The sequence below is a fragment of the Salmo salar genome, chromosome 01, assembly GCF_965601325.2.
Source record: "Salmo salar chromosome 01, fSalSal1, whole genome shotgun sequence".
In the NCBI taxonomy this organism is placed as follows: Eukaryota; Metazoa; Chordata; class Actinopteri; order Salmoniformes; family Salmonidae; genus Salmo; species Salmo salar.
The window spans coordinates 163018064-163040635 of NC_138291.1; the positions used below are offsets into that span (position 1 = coordinate 163018064).

General features: G+C 43.4%; 1 protein-coding gene across 8 annotated transcripts in view; it reads right to left on the reverse strand.

Moving 5' to 3' along the window:
- Positions 1-22572, reverse strand: part of LOC106568602 (disabled homolog 2-interacting protein) — a 242985-nt gene that overhangs the window by 90217 nt on the left and 130196 nt on the right. The window contains exon 1 of one of the 8 annotated variants that reach the window (XM_014139121.3): positions 18195-18936. The exons of the other annotated variants lie outside the window; for them this stretch is intronic. The gene's annotated coding sequence lies outside the window, so the exon portion shown is untranslated. Of the gene's footprint in view, positions 1-18194; positions 18937-22572 lie in introns of those variants that run through there. 8 annotated transcript variants of the gene reach the window in all.

Consider the following 22572-nt stretch of genomic DNA (forward strand, 5'->3'; position numbering starts at 1 on the left):
TGACTTCGGAAATGTCATTTACAAAATAGCCCCCAACACTCTACTCAGCAAACTGGATGTAATCTATCACAGTGCCATCCGTTTTATCACCATAGCCCCATATACTACCCACCACTGCGACCTGTACGCTCTCCTTGGCTGGCCCTCACTACATATCCGTCGCCAAACCCACTGGCTCCAGGTCAACTATAAGTCTTTGCTAGGTAAATCCCCGCCTTATCTCAGCTTACTGGTCACCATAGCAGCACCCACCCGTAGCACGCGCTCCAGCAGGTATATTGCACTGGTCATCCCGAAAGCCAACACTTCCTTTGGCCGCCTTTCCTTCCAGTTCTCTGCTGCCAATGACTGGAACGAATTGCAAAAATCTCTGAAGCTGGAGTCTTTTATCTCTCTAACTTTAAGCATAAGCTGTCAGAGCAGTTTACCAATCCCTGTACCTGTACACAGCCAATATGTAAATAGAACACCCAACTACCTCATCCCCGTATTATTACTTACCCCCTTGCTCTTTTGCACCCCAGTATCTCTACTTGCACATCATCATCTGCACATTTATCACTCCAGTATTAATGCTAAGTTGTAATTATTTTCGCCTCTATGGCCTATTTATTGCCTACCTTCCTACTTTTCTACATTTGCACACACTGTACATAGATTCTTTATATTTTTCTTTTCTTTTGTGTTATTGACTGTATGTTTGTTTATGTGTAGCTCTGTGTTGTTGTTTTTGCCGCACTGCTATGCTTTATCTTGGCCAGGTTGCAGTTGTAAATGAGAACTTGTTCTCAACTGGCCTAACTGGTTAAATAAAGGTGAAATAAAAAATAAATAAAAAAATCTGCATTTGTGGGTTCGATTAAATGCTGAAAATGGCCAGAAACACCCGCAAAACACCAGTCTCAATGCCAACAGTGATCGGCTATGAAAAGCCAACTGAAATTTACTCCTGAGGTGCTGACCTGTTGCACCCTCGACAACTACTGTGATTATTATTATTTGACAATGCAGGTCATTTATGAACATTTGAACATCTTGGCCATGTTCTGTTATAATCTCCACCCGGCACAGCCAGAAGAGGACTGGCCACCCCTCATAGCCTGGTTCCTCTCTAGGTTTCTTCCTAGGTTTTGGCCTTTCTAGGGAGTTTTTCCTAGCCACCGTGCTTCTACACCTGCATTGCTTGCTGTTTGGGGTTTTAGGCTGGGTTTCTGTACAGCACTTTGAGATATCAGCTGATCTAAGAAGGGCTATATAAATCAATTTGATTTGATTTGATTTGATGAGGCGACTCTGGGATGCTGGCATTCTAGGCAGAGTTGCAAAGAAAATGCCATATCTCAGACTGGCCATTAAAAATAAAAGATTAAGATGGGCAAAAGAACACAGACACTGGACAGAGGAACTCTGCTTAGAAGGCCAGCATCCCAGAGTTGCCTCTTCTCTGTTGACGTTGAGACTGGTGTTTTGCGGCTACTATTTAATGAAGCTCCCAGTTGAGGACTTGTGAGGCGTCTGTTTCTCAAACTAGACACGCTAATGTACTTGGGAGGGAGGAGGGAGCGAGCATAGAAGTAGTTTAGCTTGTCTGCTACTGGGAAGTTCTCGGCTGTGCTTCCCATTGTAGTCTGTAATGGTTTGCACGCCCTGCGACATCCGACGAGTGTCAGAGCCGGTGTAGCACGATTCGATCTTAGCCCTGTAGTGACGCTTTGCGTGTTTGATGGTTCGTCAGAGGGCATAGCGGGATTTCTTATAAGCTTCCGGGTTAGAGTCCCACTCCTTGAATGCGGCAGCTCTAGCCTTCAGCTCAGTGTGGATGTTGCCTGTAATCCATGGCTTCTGGTTGGGGTATGTACATACGGTCACTGTGGGGACCATGTCATCAATGCACATATTTATGAAGCCAGTGACTGGTGTGGTGTACTCCTCAATGCCATCGGATGAATCCCGGAAAATGTTCCAGTCTGTGCTAGCAAAACAGTCCTGCAGCTTAGCATCTGCTTCATCTGACCACTTTTTTATTGATCTAGTCGCTTCCTGCTTAATTTTTTTGCTTGTAAACAGGAATCAGGAGGATAGAATTATGGTCAGATTTGCCAAATGGAGGGCGAGGGAGAGCTTTTTAAGCGCCTCTGTGTGTGGAGTATAGGTGGTCCAGAGTTATTTTTCCTCTGGTTGCACATTTAACATGCTGATAGAAATTTGGTAAAACTGATTTAATATGCTGTAATGTGTAAACACTACCTGTAGCCAACCTTACTTGCACCAATCCCTTGTAATTACAGTAAAATACTGTGAAATACAAACCCTCCCTCATTCATTCATCTATTCATTAATTAATTCAATCATTCCGATTACAGTAGCATATTACTTTTTTTTACAGTATAATACAACCAGTTTTACATTATTTTACTGTTTGTCATTACACAGTACTTGGTTTGATACCGTATTTATATTTGTAGGTATACTGTGATATTATATGTAGAATTTTGCCACCGAGCTGCCTGTAAATTTCTGTCTTTACAATGTATGTGTGTTTTTGTACGTCTTTGTGTGTGTGTGCGTGTCCGTACGTCTGTATGTATCAGGTTTTGTGTGTGTGGGTGTACACTACAGGGGGCAGGGGGTAGTTTGTTGAGGCAGACAGAGATGATAGGGGTCAGGAGGTAAGACAGAGAGACGATAGGGGGCACTAAGTAACACTAAGAGATGATAGGGGTCAGGAGGTAAGAAGAGAAGATGTCAATGAGCTAAGCGTCAGTGGGGACAATAACCCCACCTCTAAGAGGTTATCCGCCTGGCTCCTGCTAACAGATAAACAGACAGAACACCACCTTCTCTCAGTCTGTTTACTCATGATTACTACAGCGGTGTTTTACTGGTGGCTCTCTGAGGTGTTCTCACAGCTCAATACCACGCCTGGGAAATCAGCTAGTTTAAATCCACACCATACAGGTAGAAAGAGAGAAATAAAGAGAGGAAAAAGACAGATCTTTCTCATAACTCCCTGCCTCTTATCTCGCTCTCTCCCTCACTTCCATCTCTCTCTCTCTCCCTCCCTCCCTCCCTGTCTCCTTCTCTCTCCCTCCAAACCTGCCTCCTTCTCTCTCCCTCCACCCCTCACCCTCTCTCCCTCCATCTCTCTCTCTCTCTCTCTTTCCCAGCCCCCTCCCTGCCTCGTTCTCTCTCCCTCCATCCCTGCCTCTCTCTCTCCCTCCATCCCTGCCTCTCTCTATCCCTCCATCCCTGCTTCTCTCCCTCATCCCTGTCTCTCTCTCCCTCCATCCCTGCACTTCTCTCTCCCCCACTCTCATATCTCTCCCAGCCCCTCCCTACCTCCCTATCTCCTTCTCTCTACCTTCATCCCTTCTCCCTCCCTCCATCCCTGCCTCTCTCCCTCCCTCCCTCCCTCCATCCCTGCCTTTCTCCCTCCCTCCATCCCTGCCTCTCTCTCCCTCCACCCCTCCCTCTCTCCCTCCATCCCTGCTTCTTTCTCTCGCTCCATCCCTGTCTCTCTCCCTCCATCCCTGCCTCACTATCTCCCTCCATCCCTGCCCCTCTCTCTCCCTCCATCCCTGCCTCGCTCTCTCTCCCACCATCCCTGCATCTCTGTCTCTCTCCCTCCATCCCTGCTTCCCTCCCTCCATCCCTGCCTCTCTATCCCTCCATCCCTGCCTTTCTTCCTCCCTCCATCCCTGCCTCTCTCTCTCCCTCCATCCCTGTCTCTCTCCCTCCCTCCATCCCTGCTTCCCTCCCTCCATCCCTGCCTCTCTCTCCCTCCATCCCTGCCTCTCTCTCCCCTTCCATCCCTGCCTCTCTCTCTCCCTCCATCCCCACCTCTCTCTCTCCCTCCATCCCTGTCTTTCTGGTGAGTTTGAGTATTATGCAACCCAACCCTTCTGCCTTGACTGCATTAACATACCCCTCTCTCCCTCACTCCCTCCCTCCCTCCCTCCCTCCATCCTCTCTCTGCCAAGCAGCTTACAGTAGAGCTACAGTCAAATAAACCACTGCAACAGCCACGTAACATCAATTCTGAAAGAGAGTACGCATGAGTATGTGTGTGTGCGTGCGTACCTGTAGGGCTGATGGTACGAGCTTTCATCTACATTCACTCATTCCTATTGACTGTGTGCTGTGGCCTTTGGGCATTAGACAGAGGGAGAGGTTATTGACAACACACAGCAATGCTCTATCAAGACCAATATTTTCTCTCATCTCATGGAAGGGAGAACATGCAAATGGGTTATTGAATGAAGACACTGTCTTTCAAACTAGTTCTGTGCATTACACTCTTTTCCAGGGAATGTGAGCACACTCGTCTGTATTCATTGAAACATTACAAATACTTTTAAAAACAAACTTTGTTTAGCGACGAGGACGATTTCCACTCTTTATCTGACAAAGGGAGAGCAAAGCCTCAGTAAAAATTCATAATTAAACTGCAGCATTTTAAAAGATATTGAATCTCCTCAGGCGGTGGTGGAATCTCAGTTTCCTCTGCTTCATATCTACATCTAAATCCTGCCATGTAGCACTTGCAACAAGATCTCATAGTTTCCCTTCGAAATTCGATGTATTATGGATGAATGTCTATTTTTCACGCATTCCTTCTGCATGGTTACAGGGTTAATTCTTCATGGTTAAACAGAAACAACTCAAACGTGAACAGTTTAGGCATTCATTCAGAGTGGTTAAAGTTAGGTCTATGGTTTGGGGAAGGCTTAAAACAAAATAATTAAAAACAACGGCATCAGGTATCATCAGCATAAACTGACCGTAACACAGTGGTCTAGGCAGTGCGCTCTGGCTCCAAGTAGGGCTATGGCGGTCATGACATTTTGGCAACTGGTTATTGACATGCAAATTACTGCTGGTCTCACAGTAAATTTACCGTTAATTATCATAAACACATTTAGCATCTCCAGGCCTCCATGCATACAAGCTGCTGATGCGAGCCTTTGGAACATCTACATTTTAAAAAGTCTAATAAATCAATTTAATATATATCATCAAAATAAATCCTTTATTTTTTTTAGGCAGGTCTAAATAAACATTATGATACAGTTTGAAGAAAATATATTTCAGAAGAACAGAATATGAGTTGGCCTATGCGCCATTCCACAGGCTGTAGGTTAGTTAATTTAGCAGACAAGATATGCTTACAGTATAAGTCCCATGCCATCATTTTATATTACATGATTTTATAGTAAGAAGAATGTAATTGAACTTAGCTGAATAAAATAGAAAGGATATTTTTCTCATTCCGGAGTGAGTGCGTATTTGAAGTGGGTATGTTGAGCGTAAAAGTGATCATTTGAAACAGATCCTGTACGCTAGATTTTTAGTTATTTGGCAACTTTAGTTGTGAATGATACAAACCTTGTGTCTAAAAATCTAAACAGAAATGGGCTGCATGATTTGACTATAGACCATTGAGGATTTGAGAAAGTAGCAAAAAAAACCTTGCTCTTTATTCCTTGCCTCAGGCTGAACATGCTGTTCTCTCATCAAGTGATCATATTTTCACCCATCAGACTATTCTCAATTTAATCTTGTCATTATTAATATGTAAAATTAGTTTCGATTTAGAATGGGCCATTATCAAGGAGGAACAGGGGCAGGGGAAAAAGACATGTCATCCATATGCAAGAGAATAGTGAATGGAGGTGCTTTCCCAGTGGTTCATTTTCAGATCATGCCACGTGCTGGAAATAAATATAGTAGCAGCTGGGATCATCTTTTTATTGGCAACCATCAAAACTCTGCCTTCACACAGGATTGCATATATAGTTGAAGTCGGAAGTTTGCATATAATTAGGTTGGAGTCATTAAAACTTGTTTTTCAACCACTCCACAAATTTCTTGTTTAAAAACTATAGTTTTGGCAAGTCAGTTAGGACATCTACTTTGTGCATTACACAAGTCATTTTTCCAACAATTGTTTACAGACAGATTATTTCACTTATAATTCACTGTATCATAATTCCAGTGGGTCAGAAGTTTACATACACTAAGTTGACTATGCCTTTAAACAGCTTGGAAAATTCCAGAAAATGATGTCATGGCTTTAGAAGCTTCTGATAGGCCAATTGACATAATTTGAGTCAATTGGAGATGTACCTGTGGATGTATTTCAAGGTCTACCTTCAAACTCAGTGCCTCTTTGTTTGACATCATGGGAAAATCAAAAGAAATCAGCCAAGACCTCAGAAAAAAAATGGTAGAGCTCCACAAGTCTGGTTCATCCTTGGGAGCAATTTCCAAAAGCCCGAAGGTACCAGGTTCATCTGTACAAACCATAGTATGCAAGTATAAACACCATGGGACCACGCAGCCATCATACTGCTCAGGAAGGAGACGCGTTCTGTCTCCTAAAGATGAACATACTTTGGTGAGAAAAGTTCAAATCAATCCCAGAACAACAGCAAAGGACCTTGCTGGAGGAAACAGGTACAAAAGTATCTATATCCACAGTAAAACGAGTCCTATATCGACATAACCTGAAAGGCCGCTCAGCAAGGAAGAAGCCACTGCTCCAAAACCGCCATAAAAAGCCAGACTACGGTTTGTAACTGCACATGGGGACAAAGATCATACTTTTTGGAAAATGTCCTCTGGTCGGATGAAACAAAAATAGAACTGTTTGGCCATAATGACCATCGTTATGTTTGGAGGAAAAAGGGGGAGGCTTGCAAGCCGAAGAACACCATCCCAACCGTGAAGCACGGGGGTGGCAGCATCATGTTGTGGGGGTGCTTTGCTGCAGGTGGGACTGGTGCACTTCACAAAATAGATGGCATCATGAGGAGGGAAAATTATGTGGATATATTGAAGCAACATCTCAAGACATCAGTCAGTATGTTAAAGCGTGGTCGCAAATGGGTCTTCAAAATGGACATTGACCCCAGGCATACTTCCAAAGTTGTGGCAAAATGGCTTAAGGACAATAAAGTTATTGGACTGGCCATCACAAAGCCCTGACCTCAATCTCGTTGAAAATGTTTGTGCAGAACTGAAAAAGCGTGTGCGAGCAAGGAGGCCTACAAACCTGACTCAGTTACACCAGCTCTGTCAGGAGGAATGGGCCAAAATTCACCCAACTTATTGTGGGAAGCTTGTGGAAGGCTACCCGAAACGTTTGACCCAAGTTAAACAATTTAAAGGCAATGCTACCAAATACTAATTGAGTGTATGTAAACTTGTGACCCACTGGGAATGTGATGAAAGAAATAAAAGCTGAAATAAATCATTCTCTCTACTATTATTCTGACATTTCACATTTTTTAAATAAAGTGGTGGTCCTAACTGACCTAAAACAGGGAATTGTTACTAGGATTAAATGTCAGGAATTGTGAAAAACTGAGTTGAAATGTATTTTAAATGTATACTTCCAACTTCAACAACACTTATTTCTCTCCACGCATCAACCACTGTTTGAGGAGCATGCAGCCCTATTACTAGGCTATTCAAAATCAAATACAAAGTCACTATAATTGTAGGTTAAACCTGTAAGCCGCCCTGCACAATCAATGAACCAACAGCATCGCATAGGCCTATATTTTCTCTCCCAGACTCATGGATAGAAATGTTGGAGCATTAGGTAACCAGTCCATCCAGTATGCATAATAATACAGTCCACACTCAATGACGATTACTATAGTTTGTTTAATTTTGGAGTATATGCTAGAACAATTATGTACAAAGACATCTTAAATCTATGTTTATTTTTCATTGTTTTTCTGCAATGTGTAATATGTGGTAGGCTATCAGGCTATGTATTGTATAACGGCACAATAATTGATTTTAATTCAGGGTGTTTTTTCGGGCTTGGGCTCATATATAGGCCTATTCAGTTTATTTTATATATATTTTTTTTATCAGGCTTGGGCTCATATATAGGCCTATGCTTATGCATAAGCTGTAATATGTTCATGGGTGTTTTGAATGAATCATCACCTTAGAAGCCGCTGTCCGTTTAGTTGTGTTTGGCTTTGACACAACATCCACAACGACCATGTCTTCCACTCAGTTTCAACCTGTTGTTGAACTGTTTCAAATTGATTGATCACAATGAGGTGAGTTTTAAAACAGATATTGTTTTGATGAAAAGTTTTTGATGTGACTTTCAATGGCATTTCCATTGATGTGAGAGTGGATAGAGGGACAATAGCAATATTGACCTCATACTGACAAGGGTTCCAGAACGCCAGCCTAAATCAATCAGTGACCTCACAGCACGGCTGTGGCTAGAGAGGTGCTGGACTGGAGTGGCTGATGACTGCCCCCTACATACACCACAGAGCCTCTCTGATTTTCATTGCATTTGCATTGATGTCGAGGCAGGCGGACCAGGCCATAGAGCATGGCTGAGTACCAGGCCATTAGGACCTGAGGGAGGGGACAATAGAGCCCGGTCCGGCCGGGCGGGAGGGCTGAGCCCGGACCGACCGGACCTGTGGAGGGCGAGGCGGTCCGCCATGGCCGAGGGGACAATAGAGCCCTGAGTACCAGACCATTAGGAGCTGATGGAGGGACAATAGAGCCCTGAGTACCAGACCGGAGCTGTGGAGGCGAGCCCGTCCGATGGAGGGGACAATAGAGCCCTGAGTACCAGGCCATTAGTGACCAGATGGTCGTTAGCGAGTTGGGTACTACCAACACATGTTCAGAGTACCTAAGAGGAGATTACTGTGCCACGGTCAAGTGGAATTTGACTGCCGTCATGACATGCCTGTGTGGGGGTAATACAGTCACCACAACAACCCTAGCTCCAAGCATCATGGAGTTTGCGCTCAAACTTTTTCAGTTTTATTCTGTGATTATAGTGACTAGGCTGCTTAATTTTAGACTTGTCAGTGTGTGTCTGTTTGTCTATTGATATGTCGGGGGGGGGGGGGGGGGGGGTGTGTGTGTGTGTGTGTGTGTGTGTGTGTGTGTGTGTGTGTGTGTGTGTGTGTGTGTGTGTGTGGTGTGTGTGTGTGTGTGTGTGTGTGTGTGTGTGTGTGTGTGTGTGTGTGTGTGTGTGTGTGCCTTTCCATTTCTGTGTGTATGTTTGTGTGTGTCTGTGTGCATTCCTGCCAGCCTGTATGTCTGACTGCCTGTCTACCCCATGCCTCTGGATGTCCTTGCTCCTTCCCCCAGGTGTGTGGACCTCTAACCCCCCCGCAGTGTCCCCAGGCTGGGAAAGAATAGCCCTCTGAGTTCCCTCCTCCCCTCCATCTCTCTTATCTCTCTCTCTCTCCGTCTGGCTAAAGCACTGTGGATCCAATCTACTTCATCAGCTCTCAGTAAATCAATTGACATGAGAGAGATGGGCTATGGCAGGCTAATTACACAGAGAGGGAAGGATGGAGGGAGGGAGGAGAGAGGGAAGTGAGAGGGATGGGGGAGAGAGGCAGGAAAGAAGGAAGAGAGGTAGAGGGGTGATTGACGGGAGGGAAGTAGAATGGAGGGATGGAGTGAGGGAGGGAGGGAGTGTAGAACATTAACTGATGTTCTCTCGTTCTCTTCGTTCCTCCATTGGTCTGCTTTTCTCCTGATCTGAGCTGCTTCTCTCTCTCTCTCTCTCCCTCTCTCTCTCTCTCTCTCTCTCTCTCTCTCTCTCTCTCTCTCTTCAGACCAACACATTAATTCACATCAAAGTGAATACCTCTTTCACTTCATAGAAAATATGTTCTCATTAGTAAGAACAGCCCTCCTCTCATACCTTGCTCCCTCTTTAATCCCCCCTCTCTCTTGACATCTATCATTTCATTTTAAAATGGCACTGACCCTGTATATAGCTTCCTTTATTATTTCTAGTGTTTACATTTCGATTTTTTTTAGTTATACTTAATATTGATTATTGCACTGTTACGTAGAACATGCAAGTTAAGCATGTCACTGTGCATGTGACAAATAAAGCTTGAACTTGAAAATGTTGTAGTCTATTCCCGAATGCACACAACATTTACTAAAAAATGTACAATGGTACTCTCTCCTTTCAACTCTTCATCTCCAATCCATTTTCTTTGCTTTCTTCTCTCCTTCACTCTCTCTCTCTAATATCCACGTCTCTCCACGTCTCCCCATGTTCACAACCTCTCTCCCTTGCTCATTCTGCCACTGTATGTGTAAGGTTGTGAAAATGACTGACGGCTCTTCCTCTCAATCTCCCATTTTCTAACTTGACTGTGGGTTAGCGAGATCTCACGGTCTCTCTACATTGGTAAACAAACACATGTGCACTCACACTCATATACATACACTCTCGTGAACACATACAGTGCCTTGCAGAAGTATTCATCCCCCTTGGTGTTTTTCCTATTTTGTTGCACTACAACCTGTCATTTAAATAGATTTTTATTTGGATTTCATGTAACGGACATGCACAAAATAGTCCAAATTAGTGAAGTGAAATGAAAAAAATTACTTGTTTAAAAAAAAATATATATGAAAATAAAAACAGAAAAGTGGTGCGTGCATATGTATTCACCCCCTTTGCTATGAAGCCCCTAAATAAGATCTGGTGCAACCAATTACCTTCAGCAGTTACATAATTTGTTAAATAAAGTCCACCTGTGTGCAACCTAAGTGTCAGATGATCTGTCACATGATCTCAGTGTATATATACACCTGTTCAGAAAGGCCCCAGGGTCTGCAACACCACTAAGCAAGGGGAACCACCATGCAAGTGGCACCATGAAGACCAAGGAGCTCTCCAAACAGGTCAAAGACAAAGTTGTGGAGAAGTACAGATCAGGGTTGAGCTATAAAAAAATATCTGAAACTTTGAACATCCCACGGAGCATTATTAAAAAATGGAAAGAATATGGCACCACAACAACCCTACCAAGAGAGGGCCACCCACCAAAACTCACAGACCAGGCAAGGAGGGCATTAATCAGAGAGGCAACAAAGAGACCAAAGATAACCCTGAAGGAGCTGCAAAGCTCCACAGCGGAGATTGGAGTAATTGTCCATAGGACCACTTTAAGCCATACACTCCTCAGAGCTGGGCTTTATGGTAGAGTGGACAGAAAAAAGCCATTGCTTAAAAAAAATACAGCCCCCTAGCTCAGACAGGTTAAAACCTGTTGAGGACAGACGTTCCGCTAGAATGACAGAGGGGGTGGAAGAGAAAGCACCCAGGCAAAGAACCTCATTTAATACCAGGGGTTGGTTAACTTCCCTGGGCTAGGTGGGACGCTTGCATCCCACCTAGTCAATATCCAATGGAACAGCATGGCGCGAAATACAAAACCTCAAAAATCCAATAATTTCAATTTCTCAAACATATGACTATTTTACACCATTTTAAAGATACACTTCTCCTTAATCCAACCACATTGTCCGATTTCAAAAAGGCTTTACAGCGAAAGCAAAACATTAGATTATGTTAGGAGAGTACATAGACCAAAATAACCACACAGCCATTTTCCAAGCAAGGATATATGTCACAAAAACCCAAAACACAGCTAAATGAAGCACTAACCTTTGACAATCTTCATCAGATGACACTCCAAGGACATCATATTACACAATACATGTATGTTTTGTTCGATCAAGTTCATATTTATATCCAAAAACAGCATTTTACATTGGCGCGTGATGTTCTGAAAATGTATTCCCACCAAAAACATCCGGTGAATTTACAAAAATACTCATCATAAACGTTGACAAAATACATAACAATTATTTTAAGAATTATAGATACAGTACTCCTTTATGCAACCGCTGTGTCAGATTTTAAAATAGCTTTACGGAGAAAGCACATTTTTCAATATTCTGAGTACATAGCTCGCCATCACAGAAAGCTATACAGACACCCGCCAAGTTCGGGGCAACCTAATCTCAGAATTAGTATTATAAATATGCTCTTATCATTGCTGATCTTCGTCAGAATGCACTCCCAGGACGGCTACTTCTACAAGAAATGTTGTTTTTGTTCGAAATAATCCATATTTATGTCCAAATACCTCCGTTTTGTTTGTGCGTTCAGGTCACTATGCAAAGGCTAACGCGCGAGTGCAATTCGAGACACAAAAAGTCAAAATGTTCCATTACCGTACTTAGAAGCATGTCAAACGCTGTTTAAAATCAATCTTTATGGTATTTATAACGTACAATTGCAATAATATTCCAACCGGACAATAGCGTATTCATTCAAGGAGAAAAAGAAGGAACAGCGTGCTCGCGGGACCGCGCATATCCAATATCTTTGTCCCCAGGCAGTCCACTCAGTAACTGAGCTCCTATACTCTGCCCAGTGACAGGAGAATGCTCAAACAACTTTCTGAAGGCTTTTGACAGCCAATGGAAGCATTAGGAAGTGCAACGTGACCCCACAAATACTGTAATTTCGAAAGGGACTAGAAAGAAGAACAACAATTCTCAGATCCTCCACTTCCTGGTTGAATTTTTCTCAGGTTTTTGCCTGCCATATGAGTTCTGTTATACTCACAGACACCATTCAAACAGTTTTAGAAACGTCAGAGTGTTTTCTATCCAAATCTACTAATAATATGTATATTCTAGTTTCTGGGCAAGAGTAGTAACCAGTTTAATTTGGGTGCGTTTTTCATCCGGCTGTGAAAATACTGCCCCCTATCCTTAACAGGTTTTAAAGAAAAAAAATAAGCAAACACATTTGGTGTTCGCCAAAAGGCATATGGGAGACTCCCCAACATATGGAAGAAAGTAGATGTGTCAGATGAGACTAAAATGTAGCTTTTTGGCCATCAAGGAAAACGCTATGTCTGGTGCAAAGCCAACAGCTCTCATCACCCCGAGAATAACATCCCCACAGTGAAGCATGGTGGTGGCAGTATCATGCTGTGGGGATTTTTTTGATCGACAGGGACTAGGAAACTGGTCAGAATTGAAGGAATGATGGATGGTGCTAAATACAGGGAAATTCTTGAGGGAAACCTGTTTCATGCTTCCGGAGATTTAAGACTGGGACACAGGTTCACCTTCCAGCAGGACAATGACCCTAAGCATACTGCTAAAGCAACACTCAAGTGGTTTAAGGGGAAACATTTAAATGTCTTGGAATGGCCTAGTCAAAGCCCAGACCTCAATCCAATTGAGAATCTGTGGTATGACTTAAAGATTGCTGTACAGCAGCGTAGCCCATCCAACTTGGAGGAACAGAAGTAGTTTTGCCTTGAAGAATGGGCAAAAATCCCAGTGGCTAGATGTGCCAAGCTTATAGAGACATAGCCCAAGAGATTTGCAGCTGTAATTGCTGCAAAAGGTGTCTCTACAAAGTATTGACTTTGGCAGGGTGAATAGTTATGCACGCTCAAGTTTTTCATTATTTTTGTCTTATTTCTTGTTTGTTTCACAAGAAAAAATATTTTGCATCTTCAAAGTGGTAGGAATATTGTGTAAATCAAATGATACAACCCCCCCCCCCCCCAAAATCCATTTTAATTCCAGGTTGTAAGGCAACAAAATAGGAAAAAATGCCAATGGGGCGAATACTTTCGTAAGCCATTGTACATGCGCTTGCATGCACACGTACGCACACACACACGTGCATATGCACACACACGCACCTGCCAACAATTAGTTAAGCATGTCACTGTAAACTGTACATTTCTTTAATGAGTCGGACGCAAAGGATTTACTTCAGACACCCGACAAGGCCCAAATCCCTGTTACATACAACATCGGCAAGTTAGAACAGCTGTCTCCGGTAAGACAAGGGGTGACGTACACAGTCTCAAGGTTTTGCTCGCCCGAGGAGGAGTATCTCATGATAAGCACCAATTTGTAAGTCGCTCTGGATAAGAGCGTCTGCTAAATGACGTAAATGTAAATGTAACAAGCTGTAGACCACACTATTTTCCAAAAGAGTTTTCATCTATATTTTTTGTAGCTGTCTGTATACCACCACAAACCGATATTGGCACTAAGACAGCACTCAATGAGCTATATAAGGCCATAAGCAAACAGGAAAATGTTTATCCAGAGGCGGCGCTCCTAGTGGCCGGGGACTTTAATGCAGGGAAACTTAAATCTGTTTTGCCTAATTTCTACCAGCATGTTTAATGTGCAATCAGAGGGGGAAAAAACTCAAGACCACCTTTACTCCACACAGAGATAAGTACAAAGCTCTCCCTCGCCCTCCATTTGGCAAATCTGACCATAATTCTATCCTCCTGATTCCTGCTTACAAGCAAAAACTAAATCAGGAAGCACCAGTGACTCAGTCAATAAAGAAGTGGTCAGATGACGCAGATGCTAAGCTACAGGACTGTTTTGTTAGCACAGACTGGAAAATGTTCCAAGATTCATCCAATGGCATTGAGGAGTACAACACCTCAGTCACCGGCTTCATCAATAAGTGGATCGACGACGTCGTCCCCACAGGGAACGTACGTACATTTCCCAACCAGAAGCCCTGGATTACAGGCAACATCCGCACTGAGCTAAGGGCAAGAGCTGCCGCTTTCAAGGAGCGGGACTCTAACCCGGAAGCTTATAAGAAATCCCGCAATGCCCTCCGACAAACCATCAAACAGGCAATGCGTCCATACAGGACTGATTCGATCGTACTACACCGGCTCCGACACTCGTTGGATATGGCAAGGCTTGCAAATTACTACAAAGGGAAGCACAGCCACGAGCTGCTCAGTGACACAAGCCTACCATATGTGCTAAATTACTTTTATGTTCGCTTTGGGGGCAAGCAACACTGATGCTTGCATGAGAGCATCAGCTGTTCCGGACGACTGTGTGATCACGCTCTCCATAGCCGATGTGAGTAACATTCACAAGGCAGCAGGGCCAGACGGATTAGCAGGACTTGTACCCGAGTATGCGCTGACCAAATGGCAAGTGTCTTCACTGACATTTTAAACCTGTCCCTGACTGAGTCTGTAATACCTACATGTTTCAAGCAGACCACCACAGTGCCTGTGCCAAAGAACACTAAGGTAACCTGCCTAAATGACTACTGACCCGTAGCACTCACGTCTGTAGCCATGAAGTGCTTTGAAAGGCTGGTCATGGCTCACACCAACACCATCATCCCAGAAGCCCTAGACCAATCCCAATTTGCATACCACCCCAACAGATCCACAAATGATGCAATCTCTATTGCACTCCACACTGCCCTTTCCCACCTGGACAAATTGAACACCTACGTGAGAATGCTATTCATTGACTACAGCTCAGCGTTCAACACCATAGTGCCCTCAAAGCTCATCAATAAGCTAAGGATCCTGGGACTAAACACCTCACTCTGCAACTGGATCCTGGACTTCTTGACAGCCACTCCCAGGTGGTGAGGGTAGGTAACATCACATCTGCCACGCTGATCCTCAACACGGGGGCCCCTCAGGGGTGCATGCTGAGTCCCCTCCTGTACTCGCTGTTCACTCAAGACTGCACAGCCAGGCACCACTACAACACCATCATTAAGTTTGCCGATGACTCAACAGTGCTAGGCCTAATCACAGACAACGATGAGACAGCCTATAGGGAGGAGGTCAGAGACCTGGCTGTGTGGTGCCAGGATAACAACCTTTCCCTCAACGTGATCAAGACAAAGGAGATGATTGTGGAAAGCAGGAAAAGGAGGACCAAGCACGCCCCCATTCTCATCGACAGGGCTGTAGTGGAGCGGGTTGAGAGCTTCAAGTCCCTTGGTGTACACATCACCAACAAACTATCATGGTCCAAGCACACCAAGACAGTCGTGAAGAGGGCATGACAAAGCCTATTCCCCTCAGGAGACTGAAAAGATTTGGCATGGGTCCTCAGATCCTCAAAAGGTTCTACAGCTGCACCATCGCGAGCATCCTGACTGATTGCATCACTGCCTGGTATGGCAACTGCTCGGCCTCCGACCGCAAGGTACTACAGAGGGTAGTGCGTACGGCCCAGTACATCATTAGGGCCAAGCTTCCTGTCATCCAGGACCTCAGTACCTCTGTAACAGGCTGTGTCAGAGGAAGGCCCTAAAAATTGTCATAGACTCCAGTCACCCTAGTCATAGATTGTTCTTTCTGCTACCGCACGGCAAGCGGTACCGGAGCGCCAAGTGTAAGGCCAAAAGACTTCTTAACAGCTCTACCCCCAAGCCATTACGCTCATAAACAGCTAATCAAATGGCTACCCGGACTTTTTGCGTTGCCCTCCCTCCCTCTTTTACACTGCTGGGACTCTCTGTTTATTATCTATACATAGTCACTTTAACTCCAGCTACATGTACATATTACCTCAATTACCTCGACTAACCAGTGCCCCCGCACATTGACTCTGTCCCAGTACCCCCTTATATAGTCTTGCTACTGTTATTTTACTGCTGCTCTTTAATTATTTATTTTTTATTCAAATGTTTTACTTATCTATTTTTTACTTACCACTTATTTTTCTTAAAACTGCATTGTTGGTTAAGGGCTTGTAAGTAAGCATTTCACTGTAAGATCTACACCTGTTGTATTCTGCCCATGTGACAAATACAATTTGATTTGATTTGAATTAAGATGAATTAAGTGTCTCCCCTCTAGCTCTGATTAATGTGTAAGCTACTGTACAGGTTCATCACATACATAGTTCTGTAGTCTGACAGCGTCCAGTGTAAACATATATCTGTATTTGGAGATAAACAACACTGAGTGAAACTATGCTGATGGTGAATGACAGACGATGTTGATGACAGTCCATGAAACTATGCTGGTGGTGAATGACAGACGATGTTGATGACAGTCCATGAAACTATGCTGGTGGTGAATGACAGACGATGTTGATGACAGTCCATGAAACTATGCTGGTGGTGAATGACAGACGATGTTGATGATACCTGTTGTATTCAGCAGGTGGTCCCGTGTGGCTCAGTTGGTAGAGCATGGTGTTTGCAACGCCAGGGTTGTGGGTTTGATTCCCATGGGGGACCAGTACGGACATTTTTTAATGAAATGCATGCATTCACTACTGTAAGTCACTCTGGATAAGAGTGTCTGCTAAATGACTAAAATGTAAATGTAAAATGTCTGGAGGGCAACACAGAAAACAACACTACTAGCTGACCTCTCCTCTATTCTCTCCTTTCCTCTCCAATTGTCTCTTCTATCCTCTCCTCTACCCTCTTCTCTCCGCTACCTTCTCCTTTCCTCTATCCTCCCCTTTCCTCAACATACCCCCTAGACAGATTAAGAGGGAGAGGGAACGGACAGATATTGGGGACTAGCTCAACCATCTCCTCCTTTCCTCTCCTGTATGAAAGAGATGTCTCTGTAAATGAAATTAGTGGTCACTCTCCTCTCCTCCTTTCTAGCGGTACCCATAGCATTCTCTCTGTTACCCTGCTAGGGGTCAATGGGTCATCATGACAGCAATAATGACCTCATACAGACAAGAGTTCCAGAACAGCAGCCCAAATCAACCAGTAACCTCACAGCTGTGGCCAGTCATCTGATTTCTGTTAGTGCTGGGCTGGAGAGGCTGACGACTGCCCCCTACATACACCACAGAGCCTCCTCTCTCTCTCTTACACTCTCTTACAATCTCTTACACACACCTCTCTCTCTCTCTCTCTCTCTCTCTCTCTCTCTCTCTGCTTCATGCTATTTCTGTGACAGAGCAGCAGCTCTCATTCAAATCCCTAAGAGCTCACATCCCTATCAGACAGCGAGAAGGTGTTGGTTCATGTTACTCATATAGTACAATAGATGAGTATGTAATTCCAAAACAAGAGCTGACTCCAGATCAGTGCATGCTCAATAACACTGTACTATACACTACACTGTGTTCACAGTAACACCTAGTTTTAAAGCAACTAACAGAGAGAGGACCATTAAATTCCTCATTGAATTATTATGTGCCTAGATGGTTTATTTGGAAACCTAAAATGATATCTTGCCATGCCAGTAAAGTTAATTGAAATGAATTGAATTAAGAGGGAGGACAGCACACAAAACAGGATGGAGCCTGGAATAAAGCTTGGGATCTCAATATAACCCCTTCTCCCTTTTATGTCCCTAATTTGTTTCCATACACACATACACACTGACATAAACACACCATTGAAAGGCCAGCCCTAACACACACACACACACACACACACACACACCACACACACACACACACACACACACACACACACACACACACACACACACACACACACACACACACACACACACACACACTGCAGTGTGAGTGACGTGAAAAGCAGCAGAACACAGAACACTCACCAGGCATGGTCAGAATTCCTCAGAACAATTGTACAAGGCTGGCAGATAAACAGAGAGAGAGAGGGAGAGACTGGTTGTGCCAGAGAGAATAAAACAAGGAAGGACCGGGGGAGTTCTTTCTCAAAGCTCCATTTTCCCTTCCCACTGCCGAGTGCTTGCTCCTTCTGATTGTTTTCTTTGTGGCTCTCTTCCTCCTTCTCTCTGTTTTCCTTGTGGCTCTCTTCCTCCTTCTCTCTGTTTTCCTTGTGGCTCTCTTCCTCCTCTCTCTCTCCCTCTCTTTATGCTGCTGCTGCTTCGATGCGAGGGGCGGAGAATCAGTGACACAATGCTCTTCTCACGCTCTCCCTTCTCTCTCTCTCTCCACCTTCTCTCCCTTCTCTCACACACTCTCCCTTCTCTCCCTTCTCTCTCTGGTTTTCCTTTTTTCCTTTTGCTCCCTCTCTATCTCCTCTCTCTCTCTCTTTATCGTTATATTGGCTGTCCTACTTCCTGTGCCCTCTCTGAAATGAGACACAGCCTCTCCTCTCCTCCCTATCTCCCTCTGCCTGTGTGTGTGAAAGTGTGCCCAATGTCCATACACAATGCTCAGAGCAGGGGATCTCACAGGCTTTTCTTTGGAGTCGCATCACATAACAACCTGGTCAAAGCAAGTGAAATGTATAAACAAAAGTGAAATATATGATTTTTATTTATTTAACCTTTATTTAACTAGGCAATTCAGTTAAGAACAAATTCTTATTTTCAATGACGTCCTAGGAACAGTGGGTTAACTGGGGGTTAAAAACCCACTGCTCCTAGGCCGTCATTGAAAATAAGAATTAACTGACTTGTTCAGGGGTAGAACGACAGTTTTTTACCTTGTCAGTTCAGGGATTCGATCTTGCAACCTTTCGGTTACTAGTCCAAGGGTCTAACCACTAGGCTACCCTGCCGCCCCGATATTGGGGCGCCACAATAAAAAGTGAACAGTAAATATTACACTCACACAAGTTCCAAAAGAATAAAGACATTTCAAATGTCATATTATGTCTATATACAGTGTTGTAACGATGTGCAAATAGTTAAAGTAAAAAATAAATAAACATAAATATGGTTTGTATTGTTGTGGTGTTTGTTCTTCACTGGTTGCCCTTTTCTTGTGGCAACAGGTCACAAATCTTGCTGCTGTGATTGCACACTGTGGTATTTCACCCAGTAGATATGGGAATTGATCAAAATTGGGTTTGTTTTCTAATTCTTTGTGGGTCTGTGTAATCTGACGGAAATATGTGTCTCTAATATGGTCATACATTTGGCAGGAGGTTAGGAAGTGCATTCTAGTTTGCTCTGTTTTTTTGTGAATTCTTTCCAATGTGTCAAGTAATTATCTTTTTGTTTTCTCATGATTTGGTTGGGTCTAATTGTGTTGCTGTCCTGGAGCTTTGTGGGGTCTGTTTGTGTTTGTGAACAGAGCCCCAGGACAATTTTGCTTAGGTGATGCTTTGTTATGGAAGGTTTGGGAATTGCTTCCTTTAAGGTGGTTGTAGAATTGAACGGCTCTTTTCTGGATTTTTGATAATTATGGTGTATCGGCCTAATTCTTCTCTGCATGCATTATTGGTGTTTTACGTTGTACATGGATTTGGTGTTTGTCCCATTTTGTGAATTCTTGGTTGGTGAGCGTACCACAGACCACACAACCATAAAGGGCAATGGGTTCTATAACTGATTCAAGTATTTTTAGCCAGATAGTTATTGGTATGTCGAATTTGATGTTCCTTTTGATGGCATAGAAGGACCTTCTTCCTTTGTATCTCAGATCGTTCACAGCTTTGTGGAAGTTACCTGTGGCGCTGATGTTTAGGCTGAGGTATGTATAGTTTTTGTGTGCTCTAGGGCAACAGTGTCTAGATGGAATTTGTATTCGTGGTCCTGGGAACTGGACCTTTTTTGGATCACCATTATTTTTGTCTTACTGAGATTTACTGTCAGGGCCCAGGTCTGGCAGAATCTGTGCAGAAGATCTAGGTGCTGCTGTAGGCCCTCCTTGGTTGATGACAGAAGCACCAGATCATCAGTAGACATTTCACTTCAGATTCTAGCAGGGTGAGGCGGGGTGCTGCAGACTGTTCTAGTGCCCTCGCCAATTCGTTGATATATATGTTGAAGAGGGCTTAAGCTGCATCCCTGTCTCACCCCTCGGCTCTGTGGAAAGAAATGTGTCTTTTTTGCCAATTCTAACCACACGTTTGTGTACATGGATTTTATGGTTTCTTCAAATACATTGAGCTGATTTCTGGTGTGCTGTTCTTTCTTTTCCCCTAGTGTATTTCTGTATTGTTTTAGTGATTACCATAGTGAAGGCGTAGACTCAGGTTTTCTGGGTCTATATGTTTTTGGTTGGATAGGTATCTCAATTTCTTTCTTAAAACCTCTTGGGGCTAGGGGGCAGTATTGAGAATTTTGAAGAAAATATGTGCCCATTTTTAACTGCCTCCTACACCAACTCAGAAGCTAGAATATGCATATTATTGTTCAGGTTTGGATAGAAAACACTCTGAATTTTCTAAAACTGTTTGAATGGTGTCTGTAAGTATAACAGAACTCATATGGCAGTCAAAACCCTGAGACAAATTCTGACAGGAAGTGGATACCTGATGTGTTGAATTACCTTTAAGCCTATGCCATTGAAACACACAGGGGCTTATTAATTTTTGAGCACTTCCTATGGCTTCCACTAGATGTCACCAGTCTTTAGAAAGTGTTTTGAGTCTTATACTGTGAGAACTGAACGAACAAGAGCCTTGGAACGGTGGTGGCCGATTAGGCTCTGGCGCGCGAGTTCATGTTTGGTACTCTCGTTCCAAAACGTTTTAAAAGAGAATGCAAACGTCCGCCTTGAATATTATTCATGTTCTGGTTAAAAAAGGCACTAATGATTTATGCTATACAACGTTTGACATGTTTGAACGAACGTAAATATTTTTTTCCCCCTCGTTCATGACGAGAAGTCCGGCTGGCATAGTTCATGTGCTAACAACACGGAGCTTTTTGGACATAAATTATGAGCTTTTTCGAACAAAACTACATTTGTTATGGACCTGGGATTCCTGGAAGTGACATCTGATGAAGAGAATCAAAGGTAATGGATTATTTACATAGTATTTTCGATTTTAGATCTCTCCAACATGGCGGTTAGTCTGTATCGCAAAGCGTATTTTTCTGGGCGCAGTGCTCAGATTATTGCAAAGTGTGATTTCCCAGTAAAGTTATTTTTAAATCTGGCAATCCGGTTGCGTTCAAGAGATGTAAATGTATAATTCTTTGAATGACAATATAATATTTTACCAATGTTTTCGAATAGTAATTATTTAATTTGTTGTGCTGCTTGACTGGCGGTTATTGGAGGGAAACGATTTCCTCAACATCAACGCCATAGTAAAACGCTGTTTTTGGATATAAATATGAACTTGATAGAACAAAAAATGCATGCATTGTCTAACATAATGTCCTAGGAGTGTCATCTGATGGAGATTGTCAAAGGTTAGTGCATCATTTTAGCTGGTTTTCTGCTTCTGGTGACGCCTGTCTTTGAATTGACAAAACATTACACACAGCTATTGTCAATGTACTCTCCTAACATAATCTAACTTTATGCTTTTGCCGTAAAGCCTTTTTGAAATCGGACAACGTGGTTAGATTAAGGAGATCTTTATCTTTCAAAGGGTGTAAGATAGTTGTATGTTTGAGAAATTTGAATTATGACATTTAATTCTTTTCAAATTTGGCGGTCTTGATATTTCACCTGTTGTTGATTGGGTGTACCAGGGGTGGGACGCTTGCGTCCCACATAGCCCATAGAGGTTAAGTTTTTGCATTCTTCTTTTAACCATTTGTCATTGTTGTTAATTTTCTTGGGTTTTCTGCTTGAAATGTTTTGATTTGATAGGGAATGCTGAGAGTGTCACGCCTGCTCCCGCTCCACCTCCCTGGCGCTCAAAGGCACCAGGCTCCCCAGCATTACGCACTCCTGCCACCATCAGTACGCACACCTGCCTTCTCCCCGTCACATGCATCATCGATTATTGGACTCACCTGGACTCAATCCCCTGTTTATTACCTCCCCTATATGTGTCAGTTCCCCAGCTCTGTTCCTCGCTGCTGCATTTATGTTCGTATGTCGTTGTTACCCGTGTGCTGACGCTGTTCCTGTCTTGTTACCTGTCTGTTCTGCATTATGTGTTCAACTCCCCGTACCTGCTTCTCATCTCCAGTCCTTTCACAGAGGTCAGATATACTGTTGAGGTTTTCTACTGCCAGGTTTACACCATCACTATTACAGTGAAACATTTTGTCCAGGAAATTGTCGAGAAGGGATTGAATTTGTTGTTGCCTAATT